Source organism: Alexandromys fortis, unplaced genomic scaffold, assembly GCF_014885135.2.
Source record: "Alexandromys fortis isolate MF-2015 unplaced genomic scaffold, M_Fortis_MF-2015_v1.1 scaffold_9, whole genome shotgun sequence".
NCBI lineage: Eukaryota > Metazoa > Chordata > Mammalia > Rodentia > Cricetidae > Alexandromys > Alexandromys fortis.
In genome coordinates this window covers 6,643,038-6,662,501 of record NW_026067892.1, presented here as the reverse complement: position 1 = coordinate 6,662,501, position 19,464 = coordinate 6,643,038, and the positions used below count along the sequence as shown (strand labels likewise).

The window sequence follows — 19,464 nt, the reverse complement described above, 5'->3', positions numbered from 1 at the left end:
CAGGCACACACATACACATTAAGTAAATATTTTTAAAATAGTGAAAATATAAAATAAAATAAACCTCTAAATACATATGCTTTGAATGGTGATCTTATGTTATATATGCTTGACAACAACAGAAAAAAAAACTGTATTTGGACTAGAGAGCTAGTTCAGCAACTAAGAGTAATAAGGACCAAAGTTCAGATCCCAGCCCCTGCAACAAGTCTGATGTCCTGTAAACACCTGTAAATCTAGACCTGAGGGTTCCCACACCCTCTCTGGCCTCCACACACGTACAAATGCACACACCCACATACGCATGTGCGCATAGACACATATACACACATAAATAAGTAAAAACAATCTTTTAAAGAAGTAACTATATATACTATCATTAAAAGCAAAAACTGGTCATTAGAAAGTATAACAAGTAATATAGTTTTTAAGCTTTTAATCTAAAATGGAAACATGACAAAATCATAGGTAAGTTTTAAGACACTAACAGAAGGACTGAAAATTAGGCCAAAAGAAGATATTCAAACCAAAGCATCTGCAGTCAAAATCATGAAAACATATGATATGGCATTTAACTGGAGTCCCAGAAGAAAAGAAGATAGCAAGGATCTAACATCCAATAATTGTGGCAGCAAAATTTCCAGATTTATGAGGACTACCACGCCCAGTATACCAGCATGGCACATCGCAGGCTGATGTGTGTTGAACTAAGTGAAATTACAGAAACATAAAGGCGGGGAGAAAACCCTTTAATGGCAGTGGAGACACATGGGTTACAAGCAGAGAAGTTACACTGACAGCTGATGGCTGACCAGTAACAAGAAAAGTACTTTGGACAATTACCTCCAATGTGCCGGAAGACAGCAATGTCAACGTTAAATTCGATATAGGGGAAACATTGAGAACAAATGTGAGAGGGGTGTCTGTGAAAACAGAAAAAGAAACACATCCAAAATCCCTCACATGTTAGCAGTGAAAAATGGCAAAAACTGGAGCAACCAATTTCAGGATTCTCAAATTTGACTAGAAGTTTGTCATAAACTGAGAAGCATTTGGTAAAGAGAAACAGTTGAATGTTCATGAATATCTACAGTGTTATATCTTTCCCCTTTCCTATTATCTCCATCCCTCTATCACAGCAGTCTCAAAAACCAACAGCTTCAAAGCCACTACAGAGAGGACAGCTGCAAAGCCCCACCCCAGAAGAGCGCCAACTGACCCAGCTCGTAGAACACGCTTATAAGGCTACCTTCATTTGACCCAACTCAGAACTCACCCAGCACACAAAGAACCTTCTTCACACGTTGTTATCAAAACTGCTGGCCTCCACTGTTTGGTTTTGTGACTACCTAAGACATTGGACAGCAGTTTGAGCAAATAATAACCTAAAAATATCCCCTAAAGCTTACAAGGAAAGCTGAGGAATGGGTTTGAAGAACCCTGACACGTTCCTAGAAAGCTAGGGTACCATATCCATCAGAGTTCAAGGTTCTACGGATGCCTGGTCAGTCCTGAGCACACATAGAGTTGACTCGGAGATGAAATACAAGTGGGAAGAAGTGAGGGCTAAGGTTAGGTTACAAACTGGCAGGTTAAAGGCTGAGACATGTGACAAAACTGCCGGCTGCAAGCGGAAAAGTCAGTAAGCAAATCAAAAACTAAAGCAGTAAGTGCTTGCGACAGCAACACATTTGGGAGAGAAAAAGAATCCAAGTTTTGGAGTTGCCACATTATAGTACTTAAAAGTAGAGTTTTCAGCCAGGCATAACGGCACATGCCTATAATCTCATTTGAGAGGTGGAAAGGGAAATTAGGAATTCAAGATCATCCTCGGGTAAAAAGATCAAGTTTGAGGGCCAGCCTAGGCTACATGAAATCCTGAGAGAGACAAAGAGAGAGAGAGAATTTTCAACAAATGACACAAGAAAGCATAGCTCATTTATGGGGGAAGCACTCACAAGAATTGCTTCTATATTGGATTTACAAGATAAAAAAATCTTAATTTATCTTAAATATGTTTAAATAACAAAAGAATCACATTAAGGATAGAAAGCCATCAAACCCACCAAAAGTTATTGTAACTGAGAAATCCCTCACACGTGTTAATAGAAAAAAATAATGTTAAGATGGCAATATTCCATGTTTTAGTCTTTATTTATTTATTGAGGCAGGCTCTCATTTTAAAGCCTTGGCTGGCCTAGAACTCACTCTGTAGACCAGGCCAGTCCCAAACTCATAGAGATCTGACTACCTCTGTCTCCTGAATGCTGGGATTAAAGGCCTGAGCCACCACACTCCCCTCTCTTTCTCCCTCTCCCTCCCTCCCCCACTCTTTCCCTCTCTCCCTCTCTCTCTCTCTCCCCCTCCCTCCCTCCGTTTTTTATTTATTTATTTTTAAAAATTTATCTTTTCTCATTTTACATGCCAAATACAGTTCCCACTCCCTCCACCTTCCCTCCCCCATTCCACCCCCCATCCACTCCTCAGAGAGGGTAAAGCTTCCCATGGGGAGCATCTCTTAGAGTATTTTGTGTTGCTATTTACAAAATAGCTGAAGTTGGACAACTTATAAAGAGCTTCTTTGACTCCTGATTCTGGTGTCTACAAACTCCAACCAGCATGAAGCCTGTATCCTGGCTATTCGGCCCCCTTAGATCTTTCCACCACCACCCCACCACCCCAGGCATGGCAGAGAAGCACAAAGGAAGCAGCCCTGAGCACAAAGGGCACACGTGAGAGAAGGAAGGAGATTCACAGGCGTCAGCGTCTCTCATAACAACTTGCCTTTTCAGCACTTCCTCTGAGAAAGTGATCCTAGATAAAAGTATTAACCCCACTGCGGACCTAATTACCTGCTGCTGGTCCCTAAGTCTTAGAGTCCACCAGCCCGCAGTACAGCAGCAAAGTCACCACCACACTAGGGACTGGCTTCAGACTAGCTGTACAGACCAACATGACCTTGAACTCCTGACCCCCTGCCTCCACTTCCCAAGTACTGGAATTATAGGTGGACACTGCCATCTTGCTTTACATGGTGAGAACCGAACCCAAAGCTCCATGAACTGTAGGCAAGCACTCTACCATCTGCACTGAGTCCCCAGGCCCCGAGACGATCTTAAGAACACACAGGCAGAGAACTCACATATTCCCGTGAACTATAGTAATCAAGGCTGTGTGAGCCAGGCTTGGTAGGAAAAGACTTTGAATCCCAGCTACTTAAGAAGCTGAAGAAGGAGGTTCACAAGTTCAAGACCCTCGTGATCAATAAGGTAAGTTCAAGGTCAACCTGGGCAACCTAGTGGACAAATGTCTCAAAACAAACAAACAAAAAAAAAACTAAAAAGAGGATGAGGAATATAATTGCTTATTAGAATGCTGAAGGCCCTAAGTTTAATCCATAAGACCACACAAACAAAATTCAGGGAAATCTTATAGAACACTGCCTGTGTTCCCTATAACTAATCTTATAGAACACGCCTATGTTCCTATAACTAATCTTATAGAACACTGCCTGTGTTCCCTATAACTAATCTTATAGAACACTCCTGTGTTCCCTATAACTAATCTTATAGAACACTCCTGTGTTCCCTATAACTAATCTTATAGAACACTGTGTTCCCTAGAACTAATCTTATAGAACACTGTGTTCCCTAGAACTAATCTTATAGAACACTGCCTATGTTTTCCTTCTAACAGTTTGTCCATGTTTTAAACTGAGGTGTTTGATCCATGTGTGAGCTGTATGAATATAAGATATAAGGGCATATAGAGCAACAGAATTAAAAGTCCGGAAATAAACTCAATGTTAGAGTTAACTGACATTTTTATAGCAGCACTCAGAGCATTCAGTAGGGAGTGGTCTCTTCAACAACTAGTACTAGACACTGTATTCAACTAGATAACATACAAAAACCCAAAAAAACAAACAGCCAAGCCCCCCCCCATGGTCCAAATTAAAATTGGACTAGGATGAGGGTGTGAGAATGAGATAGCTGGCCACACCCCTCATCTGTCACGTGGTGGTGAGGGCAGGGCGAGGGAAAGATGCCCTCCACCCCCCAACACCTAAGGCAGGGGGAAAGCTGACCCTGAGGTCACAAGAACTTAAGAACGAGAGAGTTGCTTCTGTCCCCCGCAGCTGCAACACTCAGGAGAGCAGGCCCTGCACCTGGGCAGCACAACAGAGCCAGTCCTGTTGGCAGAGGTGTGGGTGAGCCAGCCCTGAAGTTGTGAGCATGGAAGAGCTCATCTGTCCTGTGATGGCATGGGCGAGGGAGTGGGGGGAGGCCTTCCCCAATCCCAAACTCCGCCCATTGATGCCTAAGCAGTTGGGAGATCATGCCCTGAGGTCATTAAGAGCTGTAGCTGGCCCTGTCCTTCCCCAGCTGCAGCCCTGTAGCCCCTACACCATGCCTGGGCAACACAGTAGAGCTGGCCTGAAGGTGTAAGTTTGGGAGAGCTGACCCATGGGCTGTGAAAGCAGGAGACTGGCCCCGCCCCTAGCTCACAGCTGCAAGGGATGAAGTAGCCAGGGCAATACTGGAGAGCGCATCCTGGTGGTGAGGACAGGGAGAGCTGACTGGCTGATCAACCTTGCAACTACCCAGGCCCAGCATCAGGGATATCCAGCCCATCTGTGATCTGCTGGAGCTGGTCCTGCCTGCAGATCCCAAGTTGCAGGAACTCCACAACACAGGGCAATAGGAAAACCAAGAGGAGTCCCAGTAAGGGCCCAGCATCGATAGTGTAGCAGAAGCCAGAGGCCTCGAACCTGACCAATGACCCTTTGCAGTGAACACTTGCACGTCAAGCTATGTGGATAAAAGGATTTACTGCAAGACTCACCGTGTCGCACTACAGCTTCTATGATGAGACTGCTTTTTCCTTTTCATTTTCTGTTTGTTTTTGTTTCTTTTCTCCTTTTATTTTTCTCTTAAATTTTATTTAATTTTATTTAGGGGATCAGGGAGCCTGCAAGGGCAGAGGGCGGATACGAAGGGACAGAGAAATGAATGGGATGGAGATGAATGATGTGAAAGACACAAAGAATAAACAAAAAGAAAATTTAAAAAAAAACAATCAACCAAAATGGGCTAGGACAAGTTGAAGAGGGGGGAATGTAACAGAATATATTGTATAACTTTTTATAATGGGCTAGGGGTCTGAACAGAGAGCTCTCAACAGAAGAATTAAAAAAAATGGCTAAGAAACACCTGAAAAAGTGTTTGTCATTCTTAGCAATTAGGGAAACGTAAATTAAAACAACTTTGAGATTTTGCCTCATCCCAGTCATAATGGCTAAGATCGGCAAAACAACTGACAAGTGCTGGCAAGGGTGGGAAAGGAGACCCTCTTTCACCGTAGGCAGTGCTGGATAGGATGTAGGAAAGGAGACCCTCTTTCACCGTAGGCAGTGCTGGATAGGATGTAGGAAAGGAGACCCTCTTTCACCGTAGGCAGTGCTGGCAAGGGTGTGGGGCTAGTGGAGAGGGCTCTGGTGAGGCCGCAGTAAGAGGACAGACTCCACTTTTAGAGTGGGTGACAGGAGTTGAGCAGAGTCTCTGGGTCGGGGTAGACATTAGAGCGAACAGTTCCCAGTGTGTCTGTCGCAAGCGCGAGAGTGAGAGCTGCTTTCTAGAAGGACTCTGACCTTTAAGAATCATTATGGAAAGCAGTAAAGAATCTTTGTGGAAAGCACTGATTGCTTTCCGTGATGTGTAGAATTATTTTTCTGAATGGGCGTTACAGCCTTGGCATGACCTTGGTCACAGAGCCTCTGGCACACCTGAGGCTCTTGGATTACTGCGCATTACAAGGATACACAGTAAAGGACTGACGTCATGAGGGCATGAGATGCTTTCCTTGGAGAGACATACAGATTAAATTAGGGACTTTGGTATGAGAAAATACCCAAAAAACAACTTTGTATAAAAATTAATAAATATGCCTTTGTATGGCTGTTCTGGGTTCAGTTCATCATGAGTTGACCTGCTGCCACACAGGCCTTAACATTTCATCTCGGAGTGACCTCTTTCTTTGACTGACCCACACAACACAGAGCACCCCAACAGATAAAGCATTGGACAGCCAGTTCTCCAGAGAAAACGTACAAATGGTTAATAAGTACATGGAAGGGTATTCACTACCATCAGTCATCAGAGAATGCTAATTCATGCCATAAAGTGAGATACCGCCTCCGACCCTCTCGGATATTATGATTTAAAAAACTGGAAAATAAAAAAAGTTCAAGTGGCTATGGAGAACCTGGAACCTCATACACTGCTGATGGGGATGTAAAATGGTGTAGAATTTCTGAAAAACACTTTAGAAGCTCATCAAAAACAACTAAACAAAGATCTGACCCAGAAACCTTACTCCTAGATGTTAATCCAAAAAAACTAAGAAAAAAAAAAAAACGTGTACATGGTCAGTCATAATAGACTCATAAGTCTCAGAATATAAAAAAGAAAAAGCAAAAGAGAAAATAATCCAAATGTCCACCTAGGGGTAACTGGACACATAAAATACCTTGGCTATAAACCAAGGATTGACACACTACGACACACTACAGCATGAAAGAAGTTTTAAAATACTGCACTGAATGAAAGAAAATGGGCACACAAGGCCACATGTCATACGATTCCATTCAGGCAAAATGTCTCTAGTGGTCACATCTTTCGAGACATAAAATAAGCTAAAAGAGCCAATGATGGGAGGGAAAAAGAACAAGAAGTTACTATTAACGTGCGAGAAGTTTGGGGGGGTTGTTGTTATTTGTTGTTGTTGTTGTTGTTGTTGTTGTTTGAGACAGGGTTTCTCTGTGCAGCCCTGGCTGTCCGGTAGACCCGGCTGGCTCTGCCTCCCGAGTGCTACATTAAAGGTCTTTGCCACCACACCCAGTTTTCCTAGAGATGATGAAAAGATTCAAGAATTATGGAGTGATGACGGTTGAATACACTATAAATACGCCAAAGCCGATGAATTCTGTCGGTTATACCAAAAACGTTTTGATTAACTGGAAAACAGTGAAATAAAAATATTTTTAGGGAAAATCTGAAGTAGTAAACAGCAGCTGAGCTGAACTGAGAGCATCTACAGAAGACTCCGCACAGGGGAACAGTCCTAGAAGGAAGTGAGACACCAGAGGACAGGGAAGAGCAAGGCGACACCAAGGTGAATCAAAGCTTTAGGGAGATCTGAGCGGTGGTGGTGTAGGCCTTTAATCCCAGCACTTGGGAGGCAGAGGCAGGCGGATCTCTGAGTTCGAGGCCAGCCTGGTCTACAAGAGCTAGTTCCAGGACAGGCTCCAAAGCTACAGAGAAACCCTGTCTCGAAATAAAATTAAAACAAAAAAAAGTTTAAACGAGGTAAAGGGTGTCACATTATCTAGAGGGCCTATCACACACTATCTGACCACGATAACTACTAAAAGGAAACTAGAACAGAGCTCCCAGTATATGAGAGAGGCTGGGGAAAACCAAATGATGTTTTTCAAAATCACAATATCAATTCTAAATGGGAGAAAAAACAACACTGAAAATGTAATGTAAGATAAATACACAGGACTATGAAATTAAATTCAAATATGTCAGTAATTACATTTAATGTAAATAAACTGAATGTTCCAAGAAAAGACAAAAATTGTCAAATTAGATGAAAAAAAAATCTAACCAACTCCTTCCTTCCAAGGGAGATATTTAAAATCTCAGAGCATCAACAAAGATGTTTTGTAGCTATGAGACTAAAATGATCATGTCTGGCTATATGAACACAATACATGCCCACCATAAAGGCAAACACTGGACTAGAGATGAGCAAGACCATAAAAGCAGATCATTAAGACCAAGTGAGCTAAGTGTGCTGCCGCTCATGGGCGGCAGAGCAGCAGGGCAGGATGGGCTAAGGCCAGCCTGTACTTCATAAGACTCGGCCTCAAAAGTGAAAAAAAAAAAAAAACCAATTTTAAATCTGCATGTTCCTAATAATATGGCCTCAAATATTATATATACATATATGTATGTATATATGTATATGTAACACCTCTTCATGGAGAAATAGGGCCATCCATAATAATAATGAGATCATCTTGGTAACAGATATAACCAGACTTAAACTAATAAGAAAACAGCTATGATTAATATGTTTACAACTTAGTTAAATATAATGTGTAACACTTTGAACTTAATTTTTTCAAATATACAGGAATGTCTTTCAAAAAATGTATTAGCAAATTTCAAAGGATAAAACTCATAGAAAGTAAGATTTTATTTTGGTTTGGTTTGGTTTTTCAAGACAGGATTTTGATGTAGCCCTGGCTGTCCTAAAACTCACTCTGTAGACCACGCTGGCCTTGAACTCACAGAAGGCTGTCTGCCTCTTCCTCCTGGGTGTTGGGATTAAAGGCGCACGCCACCACACCTGACTGAAAGTGAACAATTAACTATCTGGAAAACAAAATAAGAAAATATTGTGTCGGGAATGTCTCAATAGTGTTATGAATTACCTGTCAGTCAAAGGAAAAAATAATAATGGAAATTATAAAACATATAAAAACAAATCAAACTCTGTAAGATACAGTGGAAGTATTATCTACTAGGAAATATATCACCTTATGCACATATATTAGAAAAAAGGAAAACTACGGATTACTTAAGTATACATCTCAGATTAGAAGACAAAAGGAAGAACTGGAATCCAGCCATACATCACAAGAACAAGGTGGCACCACGGTTATGGTCCACAGTGGCAAGATTATTCAGATTTTTTCATTCTGCTTTTAATGCTGTTTTTATTCATAATACTTTAAGATTATGAAAATATTTTTAGTAATTAATATTCTACTGACCTCCCTCTTCATGAGGTCAACCAGTTAATAAATGGCAAGAACGTGGCAGGCTCTGAACAGCCATTTTGTCTGAGTAATACAAGCCCACAACACCTTATATGTCTTTCTGTCTCTATTCAAATGCCCGGAAACAATTGACAGATAGGTATATAAAAAGATTTACAAAGACAGGAAGTGATGGAAATGGCCAGCTTTTTCCCAAATATCAAGGGAGTGTCTCATATACACACATCTATAAATAGAATCTATATTGTACTTTAATGAATAATTTAAAAGTACTTTGCAAACAGGGTTAAGAAAACAGGAACCTAAATGCTCAAAAATCAATGCTTCTCTCCTATTCCAACCCGGCACATTATAGGAACAGACATTTAAATTAGACGGTATTGTTTGGAAATGTTGCAAGCTAGATAGAAAGGTATCAAAAGGTTTAAAAAACTTTGGCCTCAATACATGATAATTCTGTATAGAATATTTACCAAAGCTTACATACTGCAGAAAGTAAATTAAATTTTTAGTTATAAGAAAGTTGTTCAATAAACTAGAATATCTACTGGAATAGCATGTAGCCATTTATAACCATATTTCAGAAGGTTACCCATGATAGGGTAGAAGTTATGATTTAGAAGAAATTTACTCATTTGTTTGTTTGTTTTTTTGGAGTGGCAGAAAGAACACATGATCGCACGAATGCTAAACATACATTATACCACTAAAGCTACAATCCCAGGCCTAAAGGGAAAAAATTATCCATGGACTATGTTATGGAATGAATCGCAACTACTTTAAGAATGCCTGGCATATCATACACCACAGAGAGGGAGAGGGTGAAAGGGAGAGAGTGAAAAGTGTTGGGTATCTTTTGATGATTATCTACTTTTCTTCTTGTTTAGTTTTTCTGTACAAAGCATCCGTATTACTTTATAGGTAGGAAAATGTTTCTTAAATATAAACTACCTCAAACAGATTGACTCCAGCAACCCAAATGTATTTGTAGTGGGTCTAACTAGGGGGCGGGTGCCAGCAGACGTCTGCACATTCGTTTTCTATAGCTGTATAGGCTGTGACAAACTTAGAAGCTCAAACAATATACCCGTATCATCTCACCACCTTTGTGAGTCACGAGCCTATGCAGGCTTAACTGATCCTCATGTAGGGACTCGCAAGGTTGCTGGTCAGGCTGCTCTCTCACCTGAAGATGGAACCCACGTGTGTGCTGGGCTGGGGGTCTGTTTAAGTAATTAACAGTTTTTGTTTCCCTGAACTAAGTATTCCCTGCTTCTGACTATTGGTTCTGAGTCCACCAGGAGGTGGACTCGGGAGGCTCTAATGCATCCATCCCTAGCTTTCCTACCTACTTCATCAAGTCAAAAAAAAAAAAAAAAAAGAGCCTACAAATCAAATCCCCAACAAGATAGTATTCTATAATACAACACGAAAGGGACACTGTCACCTTGGCCATATTCTGTGGTCTAGAAGAAAGTCACAGGCTCTACCCACATTCACCAAAAGGGATTTTTTTTTCCTTTTGGGGATGAGTGGCCCACCTTAACTACATCCAGCTTTTTGTAAAGAGCTCAGGCAAAGGAGGGAAGTATGTGCTTGTATCTGAAGCTCTCCGCTCAGCTGACCACAAAGAAAAGAGCCCTGCTCTGTGCATTGCAAAGGCAGGACAGCGCTGTAAGCGAGAGCTCACTAAGGGTCAGAGTGAACACGGAGAATACCAACAAGAAGTCCAGAAGGGGTACTCACCTTGAAAGAAGATTAAGATATAGATATAGGGAAAGAGAAAGGAGCACTTCTCTCTATAGAAGTGCAGCATGCCCAGGACAAGTTTTAGAAAGAGAAAGAATGGTGTTCCCTGAAGGTCCAAATGTAAACCCTGGGTTTAGTCCCCAGGTAATGGTACCAGGAGGTGATGTGGTGGTGAGCCCACACAGTGCATTGTGAGACCAGGGTTTCTGGTTCTCAATTGGGAAACATGGCACTGGCTTGATGTGGCAAATTCTAACACCATTATATACTTACCTATCACAGGCCCAAACCCAAGGGACTTCTTGGGATTAAACCTCCAAAATCATGAATCAAAGTAAATCTCTCTCTGCTGCATACGGAGTTGTCACACTCAGCATAGAGATGCCAAGCTGACTGACTCACGAGGTTGTGCATAAAACCACAAATCACAGAGGAGGTTCAGCTTCACATTCATTGGTCTCTTATAACCAAAAATCTGAGAGACCTAATACCTTGAGAGCAACACATTAAGGGTTTGGGTGCCCCCATAACACCAACATCCTTTAGTCTTTTCAGCATGGTGAATATTGCTAATATTTCCCAGGGTTCAGACTTCCTAAACTTGATGTGAACTATTCCACTCACTAGCAGCCCTTCCAGTTGACTGTCCAGCTAAAAGTTCCAGGTTCTCCAAGAAACAGACCCAGAGCATCCAAGGAACTTTGACACAGGTGTGCGGATGCACGCCTACCCAGCATGTGGGAGGCTGAGGCAGAGAGAGTATAAGTTTAAGTCCAACCTCGACTACATAGCAAGACATCAAAGAAAGGTAATTTTATCAACTTCTGAAGTATAAAGTATATTCCCCTTCAAAAACTCTTCCAGAGAGGGCAAAGCACCAGCCACCCTGACACTAAACCTGAAGTGGGCAATGCAGGAGAAGCTCATCACTGGCCGGTACCCCCTCTGAGCATGTGTGATGACCCTAAATGAAATATTAGTATGACTCCAATAATACGGTTTAGTGTGGTACATCAGGACAAAGAAAGTGTATCCCAGGAAAATTAACAATAACTTCAAAGTTAAAGATCTAAGCTCTTATTTCAATGTAAATGTAACAAAGAAAAACCACAAAATTATCTAAATAAATATATTTAAAACATTTAATAAAATGTATTTTTTGTTTCTGGCATAGGGTCTCACTGTGTAGTCCAGGTTGGTCTCAAACTCCTTCTTGTCTCAGTCTCCTGAGGGCTAGGATTACACGCATCTGTCATGATGCTGAGTTGACTTTTTAAAAAAAGTTTTCACTGAACTTTTAGTAGATGAGACAATCCATAACCTAATAAAAGGAATCTACTAAAATACAAAAGCAAGGTTCATAACTAAAGCTCTAACAGGGTTATTCTTAAAGTGGAAATCAATACAAGAATAATCTTACCTAATTTCTAGGAGCTTCGCCTAGTATTCCATATAAAGTAAATAAAACAAAAAATAAACTACTTAAGGACTATAAAGAAAGAGATTATCATTATGTTGAAACATACCACACACACACAAAAAAAGATTATGCATAGTGCTGCATGCCTTTAATCCCAGCACTCAAGAGGGATAGGCAGATGGATCTCTGAGTTCAAGACCAGTCTGGTCTACAGGGTGAGTTCCACGACAGCCAGGGCCACACAGAGAAATCCTGTCTTAAGCAAAAACAAAAGAAAAACAAACCAGAAATTCACCCACACCATGTGAGAAACTCAGCGTTTCAAAAGCAGCATTGCAGATCACTGGGGATGGGTGGTAATAAATGGTAATAGCACTATTAGTTAGGCATTTGAAATAAAATTCGAAAAGCAAATCTCTATCTCACAATCCATACAAAAATTAATTCCAAGTAAAATATAAAAGCCAAATATTTCAACATTTTAAAAGACTGTCTTATGGTCTTGAAGTTACACAGATTTCTCAAATAAGAGCCAATAACTACAAGTTGTAAAGAAAAGATTGATGAATTCGACTTTATTAGAATTAAATATCTATTCATCAGATCAATATCTTTTTAAAGAATAAGGAATGGGACAAAAGTAGAATCAAAAATATTATAAAGAACTTCAGGAAAGGTACAAGAAGGACATAAACCAGACATAAGTAGATGAGCAAGGTAAGATTACAACTGATAGGAAAGACAATCCATGCAGTGAAAGATGGAGGAGGGGTAGGGTAGTAAAGGTCCTCAGACTCACTGGTGATCAAGGAAATGCAAATTAGAACAGTAAGTTATTGCCTACCTACCTGATTGGCAACAAAATACCTAAAGATTGAAGAATTCCCGTGGCTGGGAACCAAGTTTTTGAAAGTAACTGACAACAAGGAGGCTGTGAGCCCCAGTCTGTGTGGTGTTTACAGGCACGCTCCCCGGGGCCCAGAGCAGAGCGAAGGAGAGCCAGCGGAGCATGAAGACCAGCAGAACAGAGGCTGAGTGAGCTGCTAGGGGGAGAAAGAAAGTGAAATTCGGGTCAGATACGGCGGCGAGTATGCATCGAAATCTTGTTTACTTGGAACAAACTCCCAAACAGTGGGGATCACCTTATCTTCTAGGGCCAACCTGACTATGTGATGTCCCCTGAAACATTTCAGCTAAGAAGGCTGAAAGCCGAGACCCAAGCTGCATTGGTTTCCTAATGCTGCTACCATGGATTCCCACAAACGTATTAGCTTAAAAAAAAAAAAATCACCCTTTGCTACCCAACAGTTAGAGGTCAGCAGACAAATATGGGTCCCACTGGGCTAAAATTAGGGGCCAAGATCCTTTCTGAGACCCTTTTCTTGCCCTTTTCAGAGGCTGCTAAACCTTTGGCATGTCCTGTTTTGTCGTCAAAGCTAGCGCTGGCGTCTAAAACCCTCGCCTCTCGTCACTCTTACACTGGTTCTTCTGCCCTCCTCTTCCATCTTTAAGGAGGCTTGTGATCATTGTGAGCCTGTCCGGACAACCCAGCATCACCTCCCTATTTTGAAACCAATTGATGATCAACCTTTTTCTATCTGTGATCCTAATTCTCCTGCCAAGCACCATAACACATCACAGGCTCTGGGGATGAGGGCACAGTTTCAGGAAGCCATCCCATCATTCTACACACCACACAACCCCTCTCCAACTCACCCCCTACATCCCACCGGAATCCCAACTCCTTGGTAATCCTCATACACATGTCCTCCCGCTTCCGTATCAACACTCTGTTTTCCAATTACACTGACCTTCTCACCTTTTTCTAATCCATCTGTGCCAGACTTATGACTCGTCCTTTAGGGCTTACCCCAAAGGCTGCTTCCTCCCTGATGCTTTCTGATGCTCCCAGCTTATCATCCCACAGCACACTCAGCGGGCTATGCATCCCAACCGTATCACGGTGTAGGCACTTGCAGCCATCTGTTTACATGCTCTTCCTCGGGCCAAATGGTGGACACTTCTAGGACAAGAACTCTGTTTCCCTTCCCCAAGGGACTCCCACATCACAGCACAGGATTCAGCAAGAAATGGGTCCTTGTTTTAAGTATCTCACAGTACTCCTGGAACCCGGATGAAAAAGGAGGGGGCATCCCTTAAGTTTCCGCCATAAAAGAAACGCCGTAAGAAACGTAGGCCAGACCTCTAGTTCAGGTACTTATCCCACTAACAGAACTATCCACTCAGCTTGATGTACAACTTCCTGCCATGCGAAGGAACTTTTGCAAGTGGCACATACCATTTTTTATTGCTAACCTATGGAACAACTCTAAAGTAACCAACAAAATTACCCACAAGAGAAATAAAGACTTTATTGTTTACATTCCTCAAAATTATACACACAAAAGTAGACACTGCTTCAACATAAAATGAATGCCTGACAATCACCTTCCCTGGAAAGAGGCTAAGAAGTGTGAGGGTGTACCAAGTGGCCCTGTTTAAGGACAAGCTGCCCTGCAAGCAGACACCTGTGCACACTGCAATCAAGGGTTCTTTTCGTTTGATGGTAGTTATTAAGAAAACAGACACTTGTTTAATTTCAGTGCTCATTACTTGATGTCCACAGCCATAAAACTCCCCACAGGGAGAGAAAAAGAAAAATAACTCTTTTTCAAAGGAGAAATTAATTTGATTTAAAGGCATCTCTCATCCAAGTTCAACAAAGCTAGCCTGTCCATTTTTTCTTTAGTAATATGAATCCCGAAATTATTTCTAACATAATTCCCAATCCCACTCTCACTGAAATGAAAGTTTGAAGGAAAGCCTAGGCGGTGAGGGAAAAATACTGATTCAGTACCATGGACAGTGGACCCGCAACTTGCCAGTCACAGGCTCAGAGCTGTCCCAAGATTTCAGCATTTCAGCAAAGGCCTAGGGGTAGACAATTTCAACGTGTGAGCAGGTTATTTTTATTATATTCCAAAACACCACCCTCCTCCACCAATGGGAAATACAGCATACATCTATACCAATCTGCTCCACTTATCCCCTTCACAATAAAGCCCTGAGGTTTCTGTGCAAACAGAAATGTCTTTGCCCCTGACACATCAGTACAGTGCCAGATCTCACTGAAACTTATACAGAATCCACCTTCAACTGTCGGGACTGTTTCAAGGACCTCATGGGGCTTTTACAATTTACACATGCAGCATGCTCTCTGGTATCCAACAAGACCAAAAGGACAGCCTCTTCAAGACAGCTAACAAGGCCTGGCACGGTGACACACGCCTAAGCTCATCGTTTGGAACGCTGATACAGGGAGATCTCAAGTTTCAGACATGTCTAACCTGTGTCCCAGAAGCCACATGAGGCCACGAATAGCCATGAATGTAGCTACATGAATTTAGCTAACACAATATCATAAACTTAAAAACATTATAATATTTTCAGCAATTATTTTGTAACTCAGTTTTGCATGCAAACTTTGTAGATGATAATATTGTCTCACAGTGACATCCTTGGAACTGGGCTGCAGAACAAGATCCTGACTAAAAAAAAAAAGACAAGATGTAATCATGTCTTGTATATTGTATGTTGTGTGCCTTTTTCTTATAAAAAGTTGTAAAAAAATCATAAATCTGTGTGAATTTTCTTCTACCTACAAATGAGCATCACGGTGGTAACACCAGCTCTGAATTCCAGATACAGTGTCCAATCTTCTCAGTTATAAAGACCCTATTTCTAACAAATTCATTTTACTGTGTGTGTGTGCCCACGCATGTGCAAACACGCATACCACAGTGTTCCTGCAGCGGTCAGAGGACAACTCCTTCCACCATGGTTTCCAGGGACTGAACTCAGATCATCTGGCTTGCAAGGCCCATTCTAAGCCACCCCACCAGCCTGGAGACGTTTTTCCCAAAACTTTATAATATTAAGGTCTAACTATCTGCATGCTGTGATATGAACTCCAAAGCAGGTGCGCTGCATTAACAATGGCACCCACACACACGTGAAAGCAGCGTGGCTGGAAACGGAAGGCCTCAGGTGAACAACATCTGAACTCCCAGCTAGAAGCCCCAGCTTGCTAGAGCATCTCATATCTCGAGCCATCGTGCAGAGCTTCTCCAGCCCCTCTGACGCTCCAGCTATCTCCAGCGAGCACTACTCTGTACACACAAAATGGGCATCTCGGATGCTAGATAATAAACTGCCCTTGTTGTGGGGACTGAGGGTCAGTTCTCCAGATAGACACACCCTGCAGTTCCTCTGGAACCCAAATCACAGTTCAATCCAAAGAAGAGAAATGGGGCACAAGTTTGCCTCAGAAAACTAAGTTTCGGGAAGGCTGTGTCACAGAAATGTGTTGAGAGGGAGAGTTGGCATGCTAGCTCTTCAGCCTGGCCTCCAAGGCCCCGGCACCCAGGATTCCTTTTGGTGCAGCACCCACTAAAAAGCCTCCTCAACCAGTGGCTCACATACAAAGCTAATGAGACTTGAAGGCCCATGGTGCCGAAAAGAAAAGTAGAAGGAAAATCACCAATCCTGGGACCCAACTTCATTAACTCACAAATTTCCTATACAAACAGTATAGTGCAGAGTAAGGAAGGAAGCTAGACGGCTAAACCCTTTCAAATTAAACAAAACTCTTAGGGGAACAATAAGAAACAGGTCTAAGCACACCTCTTTCCCAAAAAAGAAAATGCAGTGATCAAAAAGAGGAACCAGCTTCTATCTGGTCTACCTGTTCTGGCTCTACTGGATGGCGCAGAAAACAGAAGGAGAGCCAAGAGAAGAGAGAGAGAGAGAGAGAGAGAGAGAGAGAGAGAGAGAGAGAGAGAGAGAGAGAGAGAGAGAGAGAGAGAGAGAGAGAGAGAGAGAGAAAGGAGACCGCAGTGGAGGGGAGAGAAGAGGCCGCGCCGAGGCCGCGCCCCACCCTCGCCCCACATCTATCCTCTGAGTTTCCTTTTTTTCCCCTGTTCATCTCAATCACAAGACACCCGGTCCAAGCCTTGCAAGTCCCAGTGAGCTCGCAGCTATTGTAAGCTGACCCGAAAGCCTGCTGAGTTATGTGCCCACTGACAACTTCTGAATTTGGGGAGGCAGTGGAGAGGCCTGCGTTCTCCTGAGTGGCTCCCTGACATGGGCAAGGGCCAGTTACCATCAGACTTTCACAAGGACCCTGGGCCTTGACTGAACCCTCTGGCACCACCATACAGGGCTGGAGACTGAGCCCATCGCTGGAAACTTCCCTCTAGGACCCTTCTTTGGCCCGAGCTCCACGCCCAAGGGCCACCAGAAACCACTCTACTCAATCAATCTCAATCTCTCTCTCTCCCTCCCTCTCCCCCCCCCCTTCTTTTTCTCTGCCTGGGAACCTCATCCCCTTGCTTTGCCTGGTACCCTCTCCTCAAGCCTGGAATCCCCTTCCTTAAGCCTGGAACCCCGCACTCAGCCCTAGAACCTCTGCCTTCAGCCTGGGAGATTCCCTGCCCTCAGTCCTAAGATCCCCACCCTCAACCTAGGACTTCCGTCTCAGCCTGGGACCCTCCCCCTCTGCCTGGTACCCCTAACCTCTCTCCTGGGACCTTGGCCCTCAGCCTGGGACCCTCGCATCAGCCTGGGGTTCCGGCCCTAGCCCTGACATCGCAAACTTCAACCCACCGCCAGGATCCCCAAAACCCCAGCTCGGATGAAGTTTTGTGACCGCGAACTGTCCAGTCCTCCGGCCTTTCGCGGGGTCTCAGTTGACCTGGGACGCGGCGTGAGAGCTAACCACCCCCCCACACACCCGCGCTTGACTCCCCCCCTCCACTTCAACCGGCCGCCACTCACTCACCTGCCCCGCCACGGACAGCGAGGCCGCGGGCCAGGCGGAGCCGAAGCTGCCGATCGGGTGGGGCAGAGGAGGCAGAGGAGGCAGACTCGGCGCGACGCGAAGCCCGAGGCGACCAAGCGGCGGCCGCGGCGTCTCCTAGCTCTGGCGACGGTAAGCAGCGCCTCGAGCTCTGGCCCGAGCTCTGCGCGCGGCGAGGACCCGCCCTCTCCGCGCACCCAACCACTCCCGCGCAGCCCGCCGGCTCTGGCCCCGCCCCCGCCCAAGGGCAGGGCCTGAGAAAGCGGGTGCCGGGATCCTATGGAACGGCAGGACGGTGACCAGCACGGCCAATCCGAGCGCGGGAAGCTCTCCGGCTAGAAGCCGTTTAGCGTCGAAGGGCGGTTAGGGTTGGGCGGAGCCCCACGCTGGGGCTGGAAGGAGGCGGGGCCTCTGGGTAGGCTAAGTCAACTGGTGGGGGCGGGGGCAGCATGAGGGCGGGGCTGGGGCGGGGCCTCCAGAGGGCTAACGGGATGGGAGTGCTACGTGGATGTGAGATGGCTGCGCGGCCTGCCTCTCCGGTGGATCGCCTGCAGGTGCTCGCGTGTGTTTCGCACACGCGGCTAGCGGGAGACTGAAGACACCCAGTCTTGCGCTCTAGTATTTTGTGGCGGTCAGTTGGACCCACGGCCCTTAGCGACCATGATGGCCTGATCCGTTGACCAGCAGCCTTTCGTGGGTTGCCCCTCTTGACGGGAGCCTTTGCTAGCCCACGCAACCCAGACTGCAGAACTTGCGTCCAGGTACTCTCATCTGCTGGGCCTGCACACCTATCCACAAATGACTCAAGGCTGAAGGCCGGCGGAAGAACTGGCTGTGGCAGTTATTGGACAACATGTCAATTAATTATTATTATTATTGTTATTGTTATTATTAATATATTTTGTGCACCTTTCTAGAGAGGTGTCTTGCTGTTTTATTTCTATTAACTATGGTTTTCATCACACTAAATAAACTTTCATCTGATTGCACCCTATCAGCTTAGACAATCCTTTCTGCACAACATGAAGGGAAGGAACCAAGCCATATTGTCATCCCATCAATGGAACAAGCTGAGAGTACTGGGACCTTGCCTTCCACCAGTGCCTAGACATCCAGGTTTCCTAAGATCTTTCTACAGCAGCCTGGACCAATCAGAGAAGGGACCAAATTTGGCCTTTCACAGGTTGGGAGAGTGATCCAATTCTCCGATTTCCCACCAGACGTGCAAGGAAGCATCTGTGGGAAATGTGATGACTTCTTTGTTGTTAGATGCACAGGTGGGTGAGAAGAGAAGCAGGTGACAGTGGGATTCTAGCAGAGACGACAAAACTCTCGTCCTGCCCCGAGGCCTCAAGCCCACCAACAATTCACTTTGGTGGCAATGATGATATATTATACATACAAAAGGATTTATACATAGCTCTCAACTCTCCACCTGTTACAATTATGACCTCTTTGTAGAGTCAGGAAGACCCTTGTAGGGCTGGAGCCTGTCACAGTAACCATGTGGCCTTGGGAATTGCCAGAGCCATGCAGGGATGATGTTCTGGAATCCACCCTGAGGGATTCTGAACCCCACATCAGACA

At 44.0% G+C, this 19,464-nt stretch overlaps 1 protein-coding gene across 3 annotated transcripts in view; it reads right to left on the bottom strand.

Moving 5' to 3' along the window:
- Positions 1-18,043, bottom strand: part of Pcbp3 (poly(rC) binding protein 3) — a 175,872-nt gene extending 157,829 nt beyond the window's left edge. For all 3 annotated transcript variants that reach the window (XM_050143893.1, XM_050143913.1, XM_050143905.1), the window contains exon 1: positions 17,860-18,043. The gene's annotated coding sequence lies outside the window, so the exon portion shown is untranslated. The remainder of the gene's footprint in view (positions 1-17,859) is intronic.
- Between the last annotated feature and the right edge of the window lie 1,421 nt (positions 18,044-19,464).